We start from the raw sequence: 20,506 nt of genomic DNA, 5'->3' as shown, positions 1-20,506 counted from the left end.
CTCTTATAGTTGTTGTGTTTCCCTCTTTTATTTTATTACCTGGATTCGTGTTGGTTTAATCGAATTATGACTATTGAACAGGGGTATACTACTGTTGCCTTTGTGTTTGTATCAATCTAATGAATGTAGCCTTTTCAAGTGATTTTAGTTTGTTCTAATGTTGTTCTGTTACACCACTGCCCTAGTAAAGGGGAGGATGTGCGCCTTCAAACATTTGTAACCTCTAAATTTTATGTGTGTTCTATCCCAAGTCAGGTTATGTAGTTCAGTGGTTGTCGTTTGGGAACTTCCTGTCTGTCATATGTATTTTGCGGTAAAGGTTTTGTTATTACTTAGACCGTCAGATTTCCAAACTGAGGTGTTTAATATTTTTCATGTCAAAGCCTTTTATAACCGAATAAACGGTACTGATTTTCTGATTGTTAACGGCAGTACTGCTGCCTATAATTGATTTCATCATCTTCATCTGGAAGTAAGGATATATTTGACTCATTGGTTATCAAACCAAATTTCCTTATGTTTATAGTATGATAAATAATGATAATAAATATAAATAACTCTAAATAAGATTTACAAAATGGAACTGTCGTAAAAGACATCGTCAAATGACCTATTCTTTAGCTTTTTATTTCTTTAATCAAATCTGTAAAAGAGGGACGAAAGATACCAAAGGGACAGTCAAACTTATGAGTCGAAAATAAACCGATGACGCCATGGCTAAAAATGAAAAAAGACAAACAGATAAACAACAGTACACATGACACAACATAGAAAAGTAAAGAATAAGCAACACGTAATGTAGGTCCAGGACACTAGTCCAATTACAATGTGAACCTTCGACAATAAACTTAACACGCACACTACGAAAAATATTTTCTCTATAATCTGTAGTTGCTTTGATGTTTGCCTTACCGAAAGAAGTAAAATCACAAAAATACTGAACTCCGAGGAAAATTCAAAACGGAAAGTCCTTATATACTCAAATGGCAAAATCAAAAGCTTAAATACATCAACAGAATGGATTACAAATGTCATATTCCTGACTTAGTAAAGCTAAAACCTTTGTTTTCAACTGCAAGTGCGCCTTAAAACAGACTAATTTTACTAAGAACATATATTCTTCACTATCAAGCAACACCAAATTATTTTATTTCATTGGTCGAGAGCACTTTGCTTTATACCAATTTGGAAAATACATATTTTATTTATCTTTTATATTCATTTGATAAAATTTACTGTTTGCAATAGCATTAATTGTTCTAAATAATAAGGATGTTCTTATCCCAAGCATAAAAACATAGCCGTATTTGACACAACCTTTTTCAACTTTTGATCTTCAGTGCTGTACAACTTTGTACTTTTTTTCACTTTCGATCTTTTATATCTGGGCGTCACTGGTGAGTCTTGTCAGGACGAGGCGCGTTTTTGGCGTATTGAATTTAAAACCTGATGCTTTTTGTTATCTATTAATCATGTGTTTCTTTGTCTAATACGTTCTCCTATTTATTTGTATTGTAGTCCTGTGATATTATGTTGTCATTTCAATGTTATATTTAACATTGCCATTAAAGTGCGAGGTTTGGCATGCAACAAAACCAGGTTCAATCCACAATTTTTTCCTTTAAAAATGTCCTGTACCAAGTTAGGAATATGGCCATTGTTATATTATTGTTCGTTTCTGTGTGTGTTACATTTTAACGTTGCGTCGTTTGTTTTCTCTTATTTTTGAGTGTAAATTCACATTGTGATAAGACGTGTTACGGTACTTGTTATCCCAAATTCATGTATTTGGTTTTGATGTTATATTTGTTATTATCGTGGGATTTTGTCTGATGCTTGGTCCGTTTCTGTGTGTGTTACATTTTAGTGTTGTGTCGTTGTTCTCCTCTTATATTTAATGCGTTTCCGTCGGTCTTAGTTTGTTACCCCGATTTTGTTTTTTGTCCATGGATTTATGAGTTTTGAACAGCGGTATACTACTGTTGCCTTTATTTATTTAATGACGTGGAATTAAGCAATTCCTTGTTTGCGTTTCTTTTGTTTTGTTCTAGTCATTCTAGAAAAACATTACCACTATGAAATACATTTTTATAAATTTTACAGTCATTGGATATTAAGTATCCTCAAACACAACTAAATCTGTGTTATTCAAACTTTTGTTACAAATAAGAATAAATCTTTGAATTAAATACAAAGATAAATTACAAAACTAGTTACATAATCAAATACCTGTCAGTTCGGATCGATTCGTAATGGTACATATTTGGCAAAGAATTATCACTTGAAAAGGTCATGAAAACCTTAATACATCAGTTTTGTCTATTGTCAAACATTGATTGTTCTGTTAAATGTTTCGTTAATGTTATTAAATATCTAATCGACTAAAGATCATAGAGGATTGATTTGGGACATTTATGTTTTACGTTTATTGTCGAAGGCCCACACCAAAATAAGGTAAGTGATCTTGACATTCCTTTAAGATTTGCTTTAAAAAAATAAAATAATAATATATGTTTAATTGTCATTTTCGGCAGTTCGATTTCTTTAAGATTTTTGATGATCTGAAAGCGTTCGAGAATAAAATTCAGATAATTTATCCATTCATTTGTACTTTTATATCTGTCACCTCTATTTATATCTATAAAGGTAAATATTGCATTAGGAATTTTACTTCCTGGATATTGCGATAAGTGTCAAAAGTATGTATATACATGTTGTGATCGTGCTCTTTTCACTCATAGGTGAGTCATTTGAAAGAGTTAGTTTGCTCTTTACATATGAAAAATCCCTTTAAGTAAGACATCCCGTCGACTTGAAGTTCAAACCTAAGTAAGGGTTGAGTCGTCGCCTTTTTTAATTAAAATGAAATTCAAAACAGTGTGGCTGTGGCCATTGATTGACACATTAAAATCATCCAGTGACTGGGACAATTTAGGTGAACGTTTGTATGTAACGACCAATGCTCACTATGTACTTTTTAAAGACACTTAAACTACGGGGTCACCAAAGGTTCTCAACACCTAAATAAAGTAATTCGAAATATTAATCAGAAATAACACGATATTTTAATTTATATCAATTATATAAATCAAAACACAAAGGTTATTCCTGATTAATTTTTCGAATTATTTTATAATTAAAGGCGTTAAGAAACCTTTGGTGACGCCACAGTTTAAATGTCTATCGTAGGTACGTCGTGAACAGTGGTCGTTACAGACAAACGTTCACGTAAATTGTCTCAGTCAATGGATGATTTTAATGTGTCAATCAATGGCCACAGCTACACTGTTTTGAATTTCATTCTATCTTTGATGCTAAATTGCGAAGACAAGTGTAAATTCTAAGAGTTCAAAATCGAAAATAAAAATTGAGATATTTTTGATGTAAGGACAATTTGACTAAAAAAACGAACCTTCTCCTTATAAAACTTAGATAGGATACATGATGCATTTTTGGCCGATATATCATGTTTCCTATGAACACAAAGTTTGTATACAAATCCCATCTTTAATATTTTATTTGTTTCGTATGATTTGATGACAGGTACCCCTTAGCGCCTTTTTTCGGTGTATACAATTTGATTCACATGGTAGGCATAAGTAAAGAAGTCTCTCTAAAGAATTGAAAATATTCGAAAGTGCAAACATGAAGCTTCTGTATCATCAGTTTCTGAAGAACAATCTATTCAATATAGAGTTGATATTTTTTTCTTATACGACTAAATATGAGAAAACCCTAAATACATACATCCATTATCAGATTTGTTTATAAGAATATCTATGCAGTCTCTGTTGTTCCTCACTTTACATTATTTTAACACTTTAGAACTGTTCATGCGTTGTTCGGTTTCAATTGATTAAATTTAAACATTGCTATAGATTAATCAGAAAAAAATTGATATGATTCTTATGGTAGGTCAACATAAAAAGATAAATTTCCTTTTCAAATTGTTTACTTTATATTTGGTAATCAATTCAAATTTGATAGTTTGATAATATTGTGTGTAATTTCCTATTTTCGAGGCTATCCCAGGTCTAACAGTACACTTACTTCATCATATATTGTGGTTGTTAATTTTTTGTGTGGAATATTTGTTTTTAAATAATTTACATTCGTTTAAGTTGTACCAATTTTTCTGCACCAGATGCACAAAAAGACAACTAATGTCTTTTCGGTGACTATCGAGGCCGAAGTGATTGAAAGTCCAAAGCTCATTAAAAGATGATTAGCTATAAAACAAAAAAGGATAAAAAGTATTGACAGGCAAGGAATCAGAGGATAACATGGGGTGGATATACCTAAATTTAAAATAATTGCCCAAATAACGCGACAATAAATCTAATTGACGTAATATCCGTATGTTCGCGCCTGTTTCGAAGTACTGGCTACTGGACTGGTGAATGTCAATCGACCAGCAGATGCATCGACCAAGAAATAGAAATACCATAAACGGTCCTATTTTTATATATCTTTGTAAAATATCTATTGCAACTCAAATATGTATGATTTACTTGGAGATCTTCAAATATGCAAAAATAAGGAATGTTTAGAGCAATGACATTTAATTCTATTTGAATATAAGATGTTATTATTTTTAGAACAGTTATCATTTATATGTGACATTAGCACCTTCTATGTATCATCCTTTGTGATTAGTCTGTAGACTACTGTTTCATATCAATCCAATAATTGTAATACATAGGCGCAGTGGATCAACTTATCTACATAAATAGATAATTTCACATGTATTTTAGACAATAAGATTTTGATTCATATTAATATAATCTGCTTGTCTTACCTTGTTTTAAGTGAATTTATCTTTACGAATTTCTATTTAGAGAATAAAAGACAACACATGCGTATCTTAAAATAGTTGAACTTCCTTTTTAAAATTGATCGTATTACAAATAACCAATTTTATTTGCTAATTGAAAATTAAGCGGAATAAAATAATTTAAGACAGCAGAGAAGATAATTCTGTTTTAATTGGTTTATTAACATAGATGTATATTGCATCTAGTATGTTATTACTAACCGACTTAAATAAAAGAGTGAGCTATTAATACTCTGAATGTATGATGTCTCTAGTCTGGTCAAAGGGTCAGAGTGTCCTATTTAATTAAACTATAAATTGTAGAAATTAGATAACATGTTTCCACGTGCAGAGAAATTTCACTTATGACCAATGCATGATTGGATTTCATCTTTCTTATTGGTCAATGATCTTGCGGGTCAGCACGAGTTCACGTGTAAGTGCATTATGGTCATTTCCTTTTATCATCAGCATTTGATGTGTTAACTTGTGATTCTTATCAAACAATTTGTTCAAAACTCCCACCCTCATACCTCCCTTATGTTATCTTTTGAAGTAGATATGTATATATGTTTATTTATGGGGCAGATTTTTCTCCCTACCTTTGCTATTCTTTGTCATTTATTCAATTGATATGATATTAGTTGATGTAATTTCGTATTAATTATGTATTATTATTTCATATTAAATATGAACTTTTATGTCTTGCAAAATGTATTTTTTGCATTTTATGATTTTGAATAAATGACCTTTTTTCGTCAGTTTAGTTTTTATATCATATAGCAAATCAAGCTCAGACTCTGGCATGTGTATACATAGTATGTTTCTGGTATCTAGCTGTCTGTCATAAATAATATTACAAAATGTACCATACTCTTCTAACATTTCTTTGTTGATTTTAAAAAAATACAGAAATTATTTTTGAAAAAAGATAGGTGACCTTATATCGGATTTGGCTATTTTCCAAGGTCCTTTTGGTCTGACGGCACCCCACGTGTTCAAGTACTTATCCACACTGGCTTTTAAAATATTGATTTGAAGTAGATAATAAATAGCGCTTTTAAAGCACTTAGTTTTAAAAAGCAATTTTGATTATCATCTGATTCCCCAATTGAAGTTCAGAAATCATATTAACTATCTGTTGTTCCTCAATGAAACGTTTTATCGTTTTGTTCATTTCGCACGTTTTAATCTTTTAGAAATAATAAAAGGTATTCGGTAACAGGGATGTGTGAATGAACATTAAAGAAACAACAACCCATCAAACTGTTTACAACATTAAGATATCCAGCATTAACTAGCCTAATGTAATTTATGAAAAACACTACGTCATTTATACGTACAATTGTTAGAACAATTTTTCTCCAGCTATTCACTAATTATTTTATAGTTCATAACGATGCTTTGTTTATTATGCGATGGGAAACACACATTGTGTCACTGCGACTACTAACATATCTTTACTTAGTGTATTTTTGTTGTTGGGATGTACAAGTACGTATACCCGGCCAATTCCACTCTGTGTTTTTGTTAGATGCATTTCTAAATGTGTCCATCTGATGAGCTAAGCATTTTTCAACTGATTTGTATAGTTAGTTCTTATGTTGTACTATTATACCAGATTAGGGGAGGGTTAATATCCTTCGAACTTGTTTTACACCGCCACATACTGAATATATGAGCCTGTCCAAAGATAGGAGCCTGTAATTAAGTGGTTGTCTTTTGTTTAGGTGTTACATATTTGTTTTTCTTCATTTATTTTGTACATAATTTAGGCCGTTAATGTTCTCGTTTAAATTGTTAACCATTTGTCATTTTGGGGCCTTTTATATCTGACTATGCGGTATGGGCTTTGCTTCTTGTTGAAGGCCGTATTGTGACCTATAGATGTTAGTTTCTTTGTCATCTGGTCTCTTGTGAAGAGTTTTTCTCATTAGCAATCATAACACATCTTCTTTTTTTTGTATATTGTCGCCCTTCCAAATTGAACTCTTCAATACTTGGCATTGTTGTGATCCCGAGTAAATATGAAACTTACCCAAGAAGCTGATGATGTCTCAGGCGTCTTATTCCAAGGCGATTGTCTCTTTTGGTAATTCTGTTACGTCTTGTAGATTATGTTTCCGGAAAGAGAGAGAGAGAGGCATCATGGGATCGTGCACTTCCGGCAGGGTCTGGCTTAATACCAACGAATACTACACTCCCCCCAGTTTTATATGTTTGTTGTAAGTATAGAATTTTCCTTTTTTTTTTTATTAATTGCCAAATTGTCCAAAATAATAATAGTGAATTTTCCAGGTGGGCCCCCTCAGATGAGAGGGGCCCAGATTAGACAAGGGTACTAATTATTTTTGTTTTCTTTTCGAGATTGCTAAATTAAGTTAACCCTGTTGGAACGTACAGCCAGTCCCTTACCCCTTCCAGCAACGATCCCAGTCCCCTCATATCCTTGGTGATGCCCCCTTGATTACAAATGTAGGTGGGGCTAGTAAGTTACTATACTAAACTTAACAAAATGAACTTAAAAATAACTGTCCTCTCTGGACAAGTTTACAGATATTTACACCAAAAATAACTGTCCTCTCTGGACAAGTTTACAGATATTTACACCTATGTACACAAAAACTGCTCCCACTACCTACACCCTATACAGAACTCGTGCATTGCTGGTGGTGGCCTCCAGCAATGCCCAAAGGGTGTCCCCCGACCTAAAGGCCAAAAGTCCCATTGCCACCTCGGCAATATACTGGGGATGCCCATAGCTGTGATTGGGCACCCATGACGGCCTGAAATAGGGGGCATCACTCTCCAGTAGTATCCTGTCCAGGGGGAGGGACGACACCACTTGCCCTTGTTCCTGGTCAAACCGGGTTACATCCCCTGTATACCCAAAATAGACATTGGGGAAGGCATCCCTCCAACGCCTCACTTCCTGCCTGCCCCCATCAAAGCAATGGAGATGGATCCTCTGCTGAGGGTCCACCCTCTCCCGGACTATGGTTAGGACTTTCAGGTGCGCCTCCGCACTATGGCGATCCTCGGGAGCCCCTCTAATATGGAGAATGAGGGGAACCTCTGGCCTCCCCTTGCACAAATTTAGGACCCACCTTAGGGTGCTAACCTGCCTTTGAAGAGGTGGGTCCCGCTGGCTCTGGTCCAACCCAACTTCTCCAATGGCCCTTACCCCAGGCAACCCCAGCAGCCGTTCCATCTTGTCGAACGAACTATCGTCCAGCTGCTGGGCCTTTTTGGGGTGGACTCCTATTGCTGTGACCCAGGGTGATCCTCCAGGGGGTTCCTGCAATGCCAATGCAGATGGCCATGTCCCTGGGTCACAATACACCATAACCCCTCCTACTAGGTCCACTGGGTTTCTTGGGGGGGGGGGGGGGGGGGTGGGAAGGCGCATCTCGATGAACCGTTGCCGGTCCATCCTCCCGTTCATCCTCCATTGCCTCCACCCCCGGTCTAAATGGAAGTGGGAGTCAAATGCGGGAGGTGTTGGACTCTGACTGCACTGTCCACAAATAGTTTTTTTCCTGGAGGGGAGTCGGAGGGGGACCTCAACGGATCTATTCCCCCCTCTGCCTGTCCTATCTGGCCTGCTGAGGACCCTATGGCTGCCCGGGGACCTTGCAGCCTAAACATTCCCCTAAACGCATCCGCCCTGTCTCCCAACTCCCCCATTATGGCTGCCTGGACCCTCCAGTCAATGAGGGCTCCAGGAGAGTTGACCCGTGCTGTTGAGAAGTATGGGGGAACTGGTCGTCCCCCTTCCCGGCATACCTCCTCCATCTGCCCCTGGACTGCCTGCCCAATGATGTGGGGCCGTGTTATCTCCAGCCTATTCACATGGGTGACCAAATCCTCTAGGTCCCCACCCACTAGCATCCAGGCCTGTGCCTGTAGTGCTGCTACTCTGATTGGAGCCAGGGAAGCCCTTGGTTGGTCTCGCTGTTCTCCAAATACTTCAGCCACATGTTCGAGCATCACATGTGGCTGAATATCCAATGCCCTTATGGGGCAACCCTGGATGGGGCACTGCTGTAGGGTGGGGATGTCCATCAACTTTGGCAGTGTAGGTCCTTGGGGTGTCCTCTGGCCTGACACCCCAGTCTCCCTCAGATTGTAGTCAGGTTGGGGTGTCCTTAGACTTGACACCCCAGTCTCCTTCGGCTTGTAGTCTGGTTGGGGTGCCCTTTGACTTGACACCCCAGCCCCCCTGGCTTGTTGGTTTCCTTGGGGTGTCCCTTGGCCCAACACCCCCGTCTCCCTCGGCTGGTAGTCTTGTTGGGGTGTCCCTTGACTCGACATCCCAGTCCTCCTCGTCTGACAGCCTCCCTGGGGTGTCATATAACCCGACACCCCAGTCTCTCTCGGTGTGTTATACTTCTGGGGTGTCCTCTGTCCTGACACCCCTGTCCCAGTGGGCGTGTAGTTATGTTGGGGTGTCCTTTGCCACGACACCCCTGTGTCCCTTCTTCCTCCTCCCTGGAACGAGTTTGGTGTCCGCCTCTGTTGGGCCTCCCTTAGTGCCCTCTGCAGCCTGGCTGTCTCTTCGGCTTGGCGCTCTTTCTGCCGATTCCTTCTTCTCTTCCTTTCTTGGGTGGTTTCCTTTCTCCCCTGAAAACCCCTACCCAGTGGAGGCACGCTGTGAGCATCCCGGTCGGTTGGAATGCCCACAGGGGTGTCCCTAGCCATCGGGACAGCGGCCCCTGGAGTGCTCCTGGAAACGGAACAGCGGCTCCTTCCTCCACTGGGGTCCCTAACTCTGTCCTCCCTGCTACCTGACCGGGCCCTGGAATCATGGCTCCCATCCCTGGTGCCCCTAACTAGCCCAGAACCCGTATCCCTAGCCTTTGGGGAGGAGTCCCTGTGGTCCCCAGAGATGTCTTTTCCTGGGATCTTAGCTTCGAACTCCCCCTCCTGACCCTTTCCATCTCCCTGGCTTGATACAACCCTTTCAACTGAGGGGACCCTATCGTGGTGTCGTCCCTTGGGGCTTACCTCTCTCTGCTCTTTCTTTTCCTCGGCACCCCAACTTCTTTTTGGGCTGCCTCCCGAACTCCCCTCGTCACTGGACATCTGTCTTTTCTGCAAATACAAAAAATACAACATTTTGAAGGCCCAACTTAATTACATCTGGCCTCGTCGTTCAATATAGCAGCTATCTAACTAGATACCAATGTAGTTAAATAGTTGCCTCCATATGTACAATATCTGAAACTATTTACAATGACTTAAAGACTCCTTATGTACAACAACAGCATCATAACAGCACCCTATTCTGAACCCTTCCTACGGGCTGACCTGCGCAGTCCCGTAGGGTTCAGACTAACGTGCGGTGGATCTGGTTTTATCTTACAACCAGAGCATATGTAGTCCTGGTTCTCCCATTCTTCCGCCTCCTGTGGAGAGATTCCCACGCACCTGCCATGGTACCACTCACTGCACCTGTCACAGGAGATCATAAACTCTCCCGTATAAGGTCCTCGGCAAGTGCAGTACAGTGCCCCAGTACTTCCTGAGGCATTTGTTTTTCTACCCTCAGTTGATTGTAGGGTGGGGGGCACCTGGTCCACCCTGACAGGATCTTGAACATTATCTTGTGAAGGGGTTACTGGGTTGTATTGCTTGGGCCACACTCCCGTTTTGAAGCTCTTCTATTGCCCGATTGACCCATACCGGTAGCTCCCTATCCCTACACAGCTTCAAACGGTCATGGTTCACCGTGGTGAGGGCTTTCTTCATTTTTACCTTATATAGGTAAGGCGAGATTCTTGCTAGGATGACCCCTGGCCCCCTCCACATAGGGTTTAGCTTTTTGCACTTTCCTGGCAGTGAAACTGTGTCCAGCTTATAGACAACATCCCCTACCTTGTACTGACGGGCAACTACCCTAAGATCGTATGCTTGCTTAGCTCTAAGCTGGGAGGTCTTGAGGTTTGCCCTCGCAATTTCATGGACAGACCTTAGAGCCTCTTCTAAGTCACCCACATACCCGGCCAGGTCTGGAGGTTGCCCCGTTTTTGGTGGCCTGAACATTAACTCAGCAGGGAGGTTTACCTCTCTGCCCAACATGAGGCGATTGGGGGTAAACCCGGTGGATCGATTCACTGATGCCCTAATTGCCCCCGCTAATTGGGGAATGTGTAAGTCCCAAGTCTTCTGATTGGTACCCACAAAACACCTGATGGAGGCCAGGAGGGTTCGATTAAATCTCTCTACCTGGCCATTAGCAGAAGGGCGATATGGGCTGGTCCGAGCCTTGTGGATGTGGAGCAGTTCACAAACTGATTGGAAGAGCAAACTCTCGAAATTACGGCCTTGGTCTGTAAATATTTCATATGGATACCCAAACCTACAGAAAAAATCGTTAACAGCCGCCCTTGCCGTGACTTCAGCCGTCTGAGAGGGGAGGGGGATACACTCCACCCACTTGCTGAATTGATCTACAATCATGAGCAGGTGTTCATTTGCTCTGTCTGACTTTGGTAGGGGCCCTACAAAATCGAGGTGCACTCTCTCCATAGGAGCCCCAGCGTGAAACATTGTCATTGGACACCTTGCAGTCTTATTCGGTTTCTTGCTCTGGTTACATGCCGTACAACTTGCCACATAGCCCTCCAAGTCCCTTTTAAGCCCATGCCAGTAGTAAAACTGTTTTACTCTTTCTTGGGTTCTAGTCATGCCCTGGTGCCCAGCTGAGGGGATGTCATGGCATAATTCCATAATGTCCCTCCTCCATTCTCGGGGCACCAGCAACCTATTTCCCTCTCCGTCTTTTGCATGATACATTATCATCACCCGTTCATCCCTACTGAACCTCTCCTTGATTGTCCAGTAAAATTTTGCCGGTTGGCTACTTCGAAACAGGTCCCACTGAGCATGTTGACAACTGTTATCGTCAAGCCACTCAGTGAGCCACTTAAATTCCGGGTCTTTGCTCTGTGCGTCACAAATTTGTTCAACAGAATATTTCCCTAAAACCACCCCAAGCCCATCTTGGACAACCCGGATGGAACATTCTGGGTCATCTGGGACTATCACCACATCTCTACCCACCGTGGCCACTGTCACTCGTGATATGCAAATACCCTCATCGGCTGGTTTTGGATCGGCAACCGGTATTTCATCTAAAAACCCAACCTCATCAGAATTTTGGCCAGTGACCAGTATTTCGTTTACAGACCGTTTCCCCACACCTGTTCCTTTGGATGCCAATGGGACCACGTCATCCACATCCGTCATAAATTTAGACCACTGTGCTTGAGCCCTTGCACAGTATGGACAACCCCCACAGGGCAGGGTTGCCAAGTTGACCTCGGTTTTAAAGTCCTGACATGGAGAGTCAACAGGCATTCTGGACAGGGCATCCGCATTTATGTGTTTGGAGCCCGCCCTATGTCGCACCTCCATGTGATATTGGCTCAACTCCTCGAGCCACCTGGCCAGCTGCCCTTGGGGCTGCTTAAAGCGAAGCAGCCAGGTGAGGCTACTGTGGTCTGTGCGGACTACAAAATTCCTTCCCAGCAAGTAGTGCCGGAACTGTCTGGTGAAGCGTACTACGGCCAGGAGCTCCTTCCGGGTGGTGCAATACCGCCGTTGCTCTGGAGTTAGAGTACAACTGGCATAGCAAACTACCCTTTCCTCCCTATTTTGTACTTGGGACAAGATTGCCCCGATTGCATAGTCTGAGGCATCTGTATCTAGGATAAATGGATCAGAGGTATTGGGCAGGGTCAGTAGGGGTGCAGAGGTGAGAGCCTCCCGCAGTTTATCAAATGCCTCCTGCTGTTTTTCCCCCCATGTGAACGACCTTTTGCCTGTAACATCTTGAAGGGGAACTGCGATTTTAGAATACCCCTCAATGAAAGCCCGGTGATAATTGGCGAACCCCAGAAAACGCTCTACCGTTTTAGTATTGTGAGGGGCTGGCCATTTCTTCACATCCTCTATATAGCCTGGGCCAATATTCATACCCTGCCTGCTTACTAGTCTGCCAAGGAATTCTACCTGTTCTTGAAACAGTTCACATTTCTTTGGCTTAAGCTTGAGGCCGTATTCCCTAAAGCGCTGTAAGACCGCCCTCAGGTTGGCCAAATGAGAAGCTATATCCTTTCCCAGAACCAAAATGTCGTCCAGAAAGGCCAACACTATATCCCAGGTTAACCCCCTTAGAACCAAGCTTATGACCGTAGCATAAGTAGCTGGGGCATTACAGAGCCCGAATGCCATCCTGGCAAACTCAAAAAGGCCGTATTTTGAAATAAATGCGGTTTTTGACCTATCCTCCTCCTTGATTTTCACTTGCCAATACGCTGAGTTAGCGTCCAGCTTAGAGTACCACCGATTCCCTGCAAGGGTATCCAGGCACTCTTCTACTAAAGCTAGAGGAAATACGTCTTTTACACAGGTAGAATTTAAAGCTCTATAATCAATGCACCACCTGACCCCCCGTCCCTCTTTCTTACCAGTACTGGGGCAGAGCACCATTCAGAAACTGAAGGCTGAATGACCCCTGCCTCCAACATTTTCTTTAAGTGGGTCTCCTCCTCTTGAGCAAACCCAATAGGGGTTCTTCTCATTCGTTGCTTTATTGGGGGGTGTCCTGCAGTGTCAATTTGGTGTTCAATAGCCGAAAAATTCCCCAAATCAAACTCACTTGCTGCAAAGACATCCCCATACTCCCTTAACAGAGATGCCAGGGCTTCTTGCTCTTGGCTTCCCAGTAGTGTCTTGGAGCGATCAAAGAGATCTCTGAGGTGCTCGGGGACTCCCTGGTCAGATTCTGTTGGGCCAGTACCCCCCCCCCCCCCCCCTGTACCTACTACACGTACCTTTGCCGGGACTTCTATTTTCTCAACTTCTACCGCCTGGGCAATTAATTCCCCCTGACGCACATGTACATGCTTATCTGAAGTATTTATCAGACATACTACTGGTTGGCTCCCCGCCGCATGTAAAGTGCGGGGAACCAAAAGACCAGAGGGGCTGCCTGCCTCGACAATATAACTGGGCATTTCACAGTTAACCTGGCAGCTGAGCTTCATCACTGAATTGGGCGGCACCGTAACTTTATCACGGATTGTCACGTTAGCTACCCTTGGTGCCTGCCCGACCTTACCCATAGTCATGGGTATGACCTCGTCTCCTACCCGCAGCTGTCCATCTGACATTTGCAAGTCGATGCAATGTGCCCTTAATAAGTCGAAACCCAACAGCATGTCGTCCTCTATAGGGGCCACATACAGATTTGTTTGTATGAGTTTGGAACCCAGTTCCAAATTCACGGGCCCGACAACATACCCATTCATTTGCATCCCCTTTCCTGCTGTATTCATGATGACTTCCCTGAGGATGGGGGGCACAGACTTTAGGGACCTGTATACCTCCTCTGATATTAGGGTCACTTCTGCTGCAGTGTCCACCACAGCAAACAAACTCTGCCCCTGAACTTTTATGGGTACCCTAAATACTGTCCCGGAACGGAGCTGACAGACAGTGACAATTTCACAATCATTTTCCTCATCAACCAATGTGGTGTCTGCTTCCCCCTCTGAAGAGGAGGCCCCACTGTTATGGGCTTCCTCATTATTTTCCAGGTCAGTATCAATGGTTCTTACCGCCCTGGGAGGGCTATGGTCTTCAGTGGAGTCCCAGCTACCCTGGGGTTCTCCATAACTGGCCATAGCTACTGCTGCCAGGCTTGTATCTTCGCGTTCAAACCATAAGCTCCCTGGTATTTCTCCCCTCTCCTCACCCCCAGGGTCCCCCTGATCTTGGGTAAGCACTGACTGAACAATAAGGGGTCCAAATTTGATTTGTTCTCCAGAGTCTAGATGAACAACCTCCCTAAAGAACTTGACGGGCAAGACTCCTGCCTGGTTACCCGAGCATAATATAGCCCAACTGGGTGCCCAATAGAACTCGTAACCCTCGGCCTGAGCCCTTGGTACATCTATCTTTATCTGTACTTCCCAATGAGGCTTGAGGTAGGGGGTACCTCACTCAATAGATGAATGTGCTGCCTATTCATCCGTCTCAACCCTTCCTCTTCTATATCCCCCCAGGCAAGCATGGTTGTGTAGTGGTAGGCATGGGCAACAGTATTTTCCTCTACTGAGGGCATACCAAAAGATCCCACTTCAATGGAATGCCCCTGGTTTGCCTTTATTTTCCACCAACCATGATCTTGGTCCCTCTCTAAAGTGAAACGTTTGTCCACGTCTACCTCAACCAGACGGGTGAGCTCCTTGAGAGTGTACCCTGACAATCCTGGGTGCCTCGACAGGAGCTCATCAACATACACGAATCCCCCAGGGAGAACCTTGAGTCCCCATTTACTGGCACCATGCCGCAACACATATATCAGTGTTTTTGACAAGTGACGGTCAACTCCATGGTCTTGGATTACTTCCTCCTCTGAATCGGAGGAAGCATTCTCCTTATCCTCTAATGGGCACTCAGGGGCTGGGTTATTTACAGACTCTATGTCCTGGGTGCCCTCCCCTTCAGACTCTACTGATAACAACCCCTCTGCCTCTTGTATTTGTATGGGCATTACCTCATTCCCCTGACAAACTGATTTTGGACCCTGATATTCCAAGGTTACTTCCCCTACATTTTGATCCCTAAACTGCACATCTGTTGACAGGCCAAACTCTATTTTTGGGGGCTTGCTCTGACCTGTGGAGCTGCCCCGTTGGAGTTTAACGAACTTGGTGCCATACGAGATTGGTCAGCAAAAGTTACCGTTTTCTCTTTTGACCGCAGATCTGGGCACTCATTTCGCATATGCCCAGGTTTATAGCAGTTATAGCATACACTTTCCCGCCCAGACCCTCGATATGGGGATGGGCTTCTTGATGGTGACCTTCCCCTAAATTTTGGGCAGTCCCGTTTGAAATGTCCTCTCTCCCCACAGTGGAAACATCCTCCGGCAGCTGGCCGTCCGCCCGGTGAGGGGCTTCTTGCCGGAGGGCGAGTGAGGAGTTTCCTAAATTGGTCCATCATGTCATCCAATTTCTCATGCACTTGACCCAACTTATTATCAAATTTTGTATTGGTCTTTTCCAATTCACTTTTCCAAGTACTCACTGGGGCCCTCTCTGGGGCCATAGTCGCTCTTACCTGCGGTACCTGGTACTCTTGGAACACCTCTTGGTGGTCGTCATACCGGCCACCCATTACCTGCCTAACCTCACGCCTGGTTGACCTCCCATATATTGCCTGGGTATTGTGCTGGAATAGCCGTATTTTATCTACGGCCTCCTCTATGCTTTGGGGCTGAAGATTAGAAACTTGCACCCCCAACTCTTTATTTTCAATACCCTGACACAGCCGCATCACGGCCTGCTCATACATATAGTCATCAGGGAGGGTTCTAAAGGCTCTAGTGGCTAAGGACAACACCCGGTCAGCCCAGTCCTCCAGAGACTCCTCAGGGGCTTGCCGAGCATTGTTAAACTGAACCCGGGCGGTCTCGGGGAGTGCCTTGAAACCAAAGCGCGTGTGAAGCTTTTCCACAAGCTCCCTATAACTTACCTCCCTGTCCCTTTCCGTTATGAGGGCATAATATTCGCTGGCCTTCCCCTCAAGGCACCAGCAAAGTTGGTCTTTACATTCCTGGGGACCCCATTCACAAACCTCTGCGTATCTAGCAAATTTTGTGAAAAAAGCCTGCCAGTTGCCCTTCCCGTCATACTTGATATTTTTTGGGGCATTGCTAACTTTAGAGACTGCACCTGAAGTTGCTCGTGCCCCACCTCTGCTGTCAGGTCCCCTTATGTTTTCCCTGTGCCTATCCTCATTGTGTGGCATTGGGTAAGCATGTTGCTCGTAGCTCCCCCCAGTGGTGACCCCTTGTGGGGGCACCGGTGTATACCCTTGGTTGTACTGAGTTTGGGATTGTCTATCCCCATAGGCACGGGCAGGGGTCCGCCTTGGGTCCTCACCCCTGTTGTTTGGTCTTTCTTTATACGTCGGGGCAGGTCCTTGCCTGGAGTCCTCGCCCCTATTGTCTTGCCACTTGCCATACCTACTGCGAGGTGTTTCATACTGTCCCCCGCCAGTGTGAGCTGGTTGGGTACAGGGTACTGACCCTTGACCTGCATAGTTGCTTGTGTGACCCATGGGGTATGAAGGTGCGCCCCTTTTAGTTGGAACGGTTTTGTCCCATGCACTGGCTTCCCCTGGCCAGTGCTGTTTGGCATTGATACTACTCCCTTGATGTTGGGGGTTACTTTGGTTTGGGTCACCCATCATGGGTTGACTCCACTCATTTTTTGTAATTTGTTCCCTGTATCCCCCATCCCAATTTCCTGGGGTCTTAGGTCTAGCTCCAGCATCCCCGGAATATGGGCTACACTCAAGAAAGGCAGAGTCCATCTGACTAGGACCATTCCAGGGTCCAGGACTTTGCCCCTGATGCCATGCCTCTTGCTTAAATTCTGATTGGGCATGTACCCGTGCTGGGGTGCCTTGTGAGGCAACGTGTCCCCCACCTATTAATGTGTTAACCCTGCTTAACATTTCATTATGCCTGCCTTGGGCTTCAGGTGGTGGTCCATTATTTTGGCCACCCCCATTTTGATTGAAGTCTAGCCTAGACAAGAGGGCCATTGTCACTCGAAGATGGGATATTGTGGCTAGATCTGACTCAGTCACAAAACCCTTACCCTCCCTTATGTCCATAATTTGCTCCCCAGTTTTTATTCCTATACCTGGGAGCTGAAGTAACTCTTGAAAGCTACAAGTGTTTATGTTTATGATGGACATTGTAACTGTAAACAATCAACACTGTTTTTGTACCAAGTTTATTTATTTATCAATAAACAACAACAACCAACACTTTTAATAATACAGATGTTTTTATTTTATTTTATTTTTATTGAATAATAAAACTTCCGCTTAGGGTAACCCGTCCTTCTGGTCTGCGGTTAGTAGCGGAAGCAAACAGAACAATTAACAACACGACTGGTTCCCCGTTCCTCCCAGGTCACGTGATCCAAGTCGTCTTGAAAATACGAAAAAACAACGAATACTCAATGCTACACAAAAAACAGGGGTTCTACCGCGCTGCAAAACCCCTGTAATGTTATGTAATATTCTCTACCAGAGTATTACACAACAAAAAACGATCGGTAAAGGTTTCCCCCGAATCCTTTTCCGCGGGAAACACTGTTGAAGCGAACGTCGCCTCAAATCACAATATAAGCAATTACTTGCAATGCACCACGCAAATAAGTGCTCGCAGCGCCAATGTTGTGATCCCGAGTAAATATGAAACTTACCCAAGAAGCTGATGATGTCTCAGGCGTCTTATTCCAAGGCGATTGTCTCTTTTGGTAATTCTGTTACGTCTTGTAGATTATGTTTCCGGAAAGAGAGAGAGAGAGGCATCATGGGATCGTGCACTTCCGGCAGGGTCTGGCTTAATACCAACGAATACTACAGCATGTTTTCCGTGAATACGTCATAAGTAAGTTTGCAGAAATGTAAAAGTATTAGTGAAAACGGATATCAATAAACATTGAGATCCTTCTGAAAGTTTGAAGTTTCTACTAAACTTTGCAGTGACCTACAGTTGTTAATTTCTGTGTCATTTGGTCTCTTGTGGAGAGAAGTTATACCGCATCTTCTTCTTCTTTTTTTTTTATATAAGACCTACATAGTTTTATGTGAAACTAGTTGAAATGTTGATATGGAAACAAATTTCTTACGAACCAACCTCGCTTTATTTTTTTACTATCTGCATATGCCACATGAACACATCCATATAATTGTTATGTATGATAGTAGATCCGAGGGCTACTCCAACAAATTTAATGATACATATATGCAGCATTTTTTGTAACATAAAGCCCCGGTCACAACAGATCGTACGATTTTTTGTTGTGAAAGATCTATAAAATAGTTATCGTGGCACTGTCGTGCAAAATGTCAAAAAAATATTTCGAGTATTCACATCAGCTACGACATGTCCACGATGGTTCCACGATGGGAACACGACAGAATCAAATAATTGTAAATGTACGGTCGTGGGTTTGTCGCAAGTCGGTCGTGCGACAGTCAAGCGACAGCTGTACGAAAATCGTGAGTTGTTTGGGCCTATTTTTCAGGTTTTCTTGTCATTGGATGCGCGTGTCACTGTCGTGTCATTGTCGTACGACTGTCTTACAACAGTTGTGGGTCACTCGCGCGTTTGAGTCCTAACAACGAGTATATAAAGAAGGCCCGATGTATTGCGTGCCATTTGCCATTTGCTTTTAATATTGCATCAGTGTACTATACTGCCAACACATCAGGCGCCGTTCGATCCATGACCAAACCCACCAATGTCGGGCGCTTGGCTGGTTCCTTTGCTGTTCACGGACTCTAATCAACGCTAACAAGGCCTTACTTTGCTCTTGTTGGAGTACGACAAGGTGCCTATCTAGCAGGGCCAAAGTAATCGTTCTGGTGGAATAGCCATCCTCTTTAAACGGCAGATGGTATGTTTTTCCAAACATTCATTCCGCCGAATTGTATTCTTCTGTAAAACGAAAATATGTTGCACGACGAACGTACCAATGTCGCTCAACAGACAATTAATGTTGTGCGAGCATCGTACGAAATTTGGTATTCGTGAGACAATCGTTCGACTGTATCACGAGTGTCCGTCCTGTGACAGTCGTGAGATTGTGGTACGACAGTCGTGCAACAGTCGTACGATTGTTTTACTTAAAATTGTTTATTTTGGTACCCACGACAGTTTGTTTATCACACGACAGTCGCACGACAGTCACACGACTGTGGTAAGACACTCTCACGACAGCCACAACACAGTTACACGATAAAAAAATCGTAGAGCAAAAAATGTCCAATTTTCGTCTCACGATGCTCAAAATATCGTGCGTCTGTCGTGCGAATGTCGTACGACGATCACAAATTACCCACGATTAGACCAAATTTTATGTCGTGGCGCTGCATAGATGTGTCGTGGGTTCGTTGTGACCAGGGCTTAAAAGACCAGACTTCTTACTTGAGCGACTCAACAGGTACCACATGTGAAACAGGATCTGCTCACCCTTCTTAAGCACATAAGAACTCCCCACTTTTTTGTAGGGTTCGTGTTGCTCAGTTTTAAGCCTTCTATGTTGTGTTTGTGTACTATTTTTTGTCTGTTGGTCTATTTCTTGAAAACTTTGAGTGATTGCGTATGTTGCCTATGAGTCACTTCAGTCTGAATTCGTTTTATAATTATGCCACAAGTATGGGAACAACATCTAAGATTTTCTGCAGGGTATTCCAAGTTCGGATAGCTGTTGGGAAGGGGCAAAGCTGATTTGCCTCAATCCCTGAGTGGGAAATACTGAATATCTGTGTGTGTTATCATGTTGTGACGTTCTAAACTTGCGATGGAATGTAATATAGATAGTATACTATCTTGGAGATCCTTACAATTTTCATTGTAACTCGTCTTTGTTTAAGTGCTGACTATTTTAGTTCCAAGATCTATTTCAAACCATTGTTGTAGGAAGAGATATCATTATTAACATTAGCATTAGACGTTCTTGTCAAAGTACCTGAATTTCCCACGAGGCGAAGATGCGCAAATCTAGTTTTACATAATACTTTGTGCTGAAGGTGAGGCTCGATATGTTGCATGCTGTATATGTGCTTGACTAATTATCTGGATCTTGAAATCAA

The sequence above is a fragment of the Mytilus edulis genome, chromosome 5, assembly GCF_963676685.1.
Source record: "Mytilus edulis chromosome 5, xbMytEdul2.2, whole genome shotgun sequence".
NCBI classification, from domain to species: domain Eukaryota; kingdom Metazoa; phylum Mollusca; class Bivalvia; order Mytilida; family Mytilidae; genus Mytilus; species Mytilus edulis.
The sequence above is the reverse complement of the archived record's forward strand: the minus strand, read 5'-3'. Positions refer to the sequence as shown.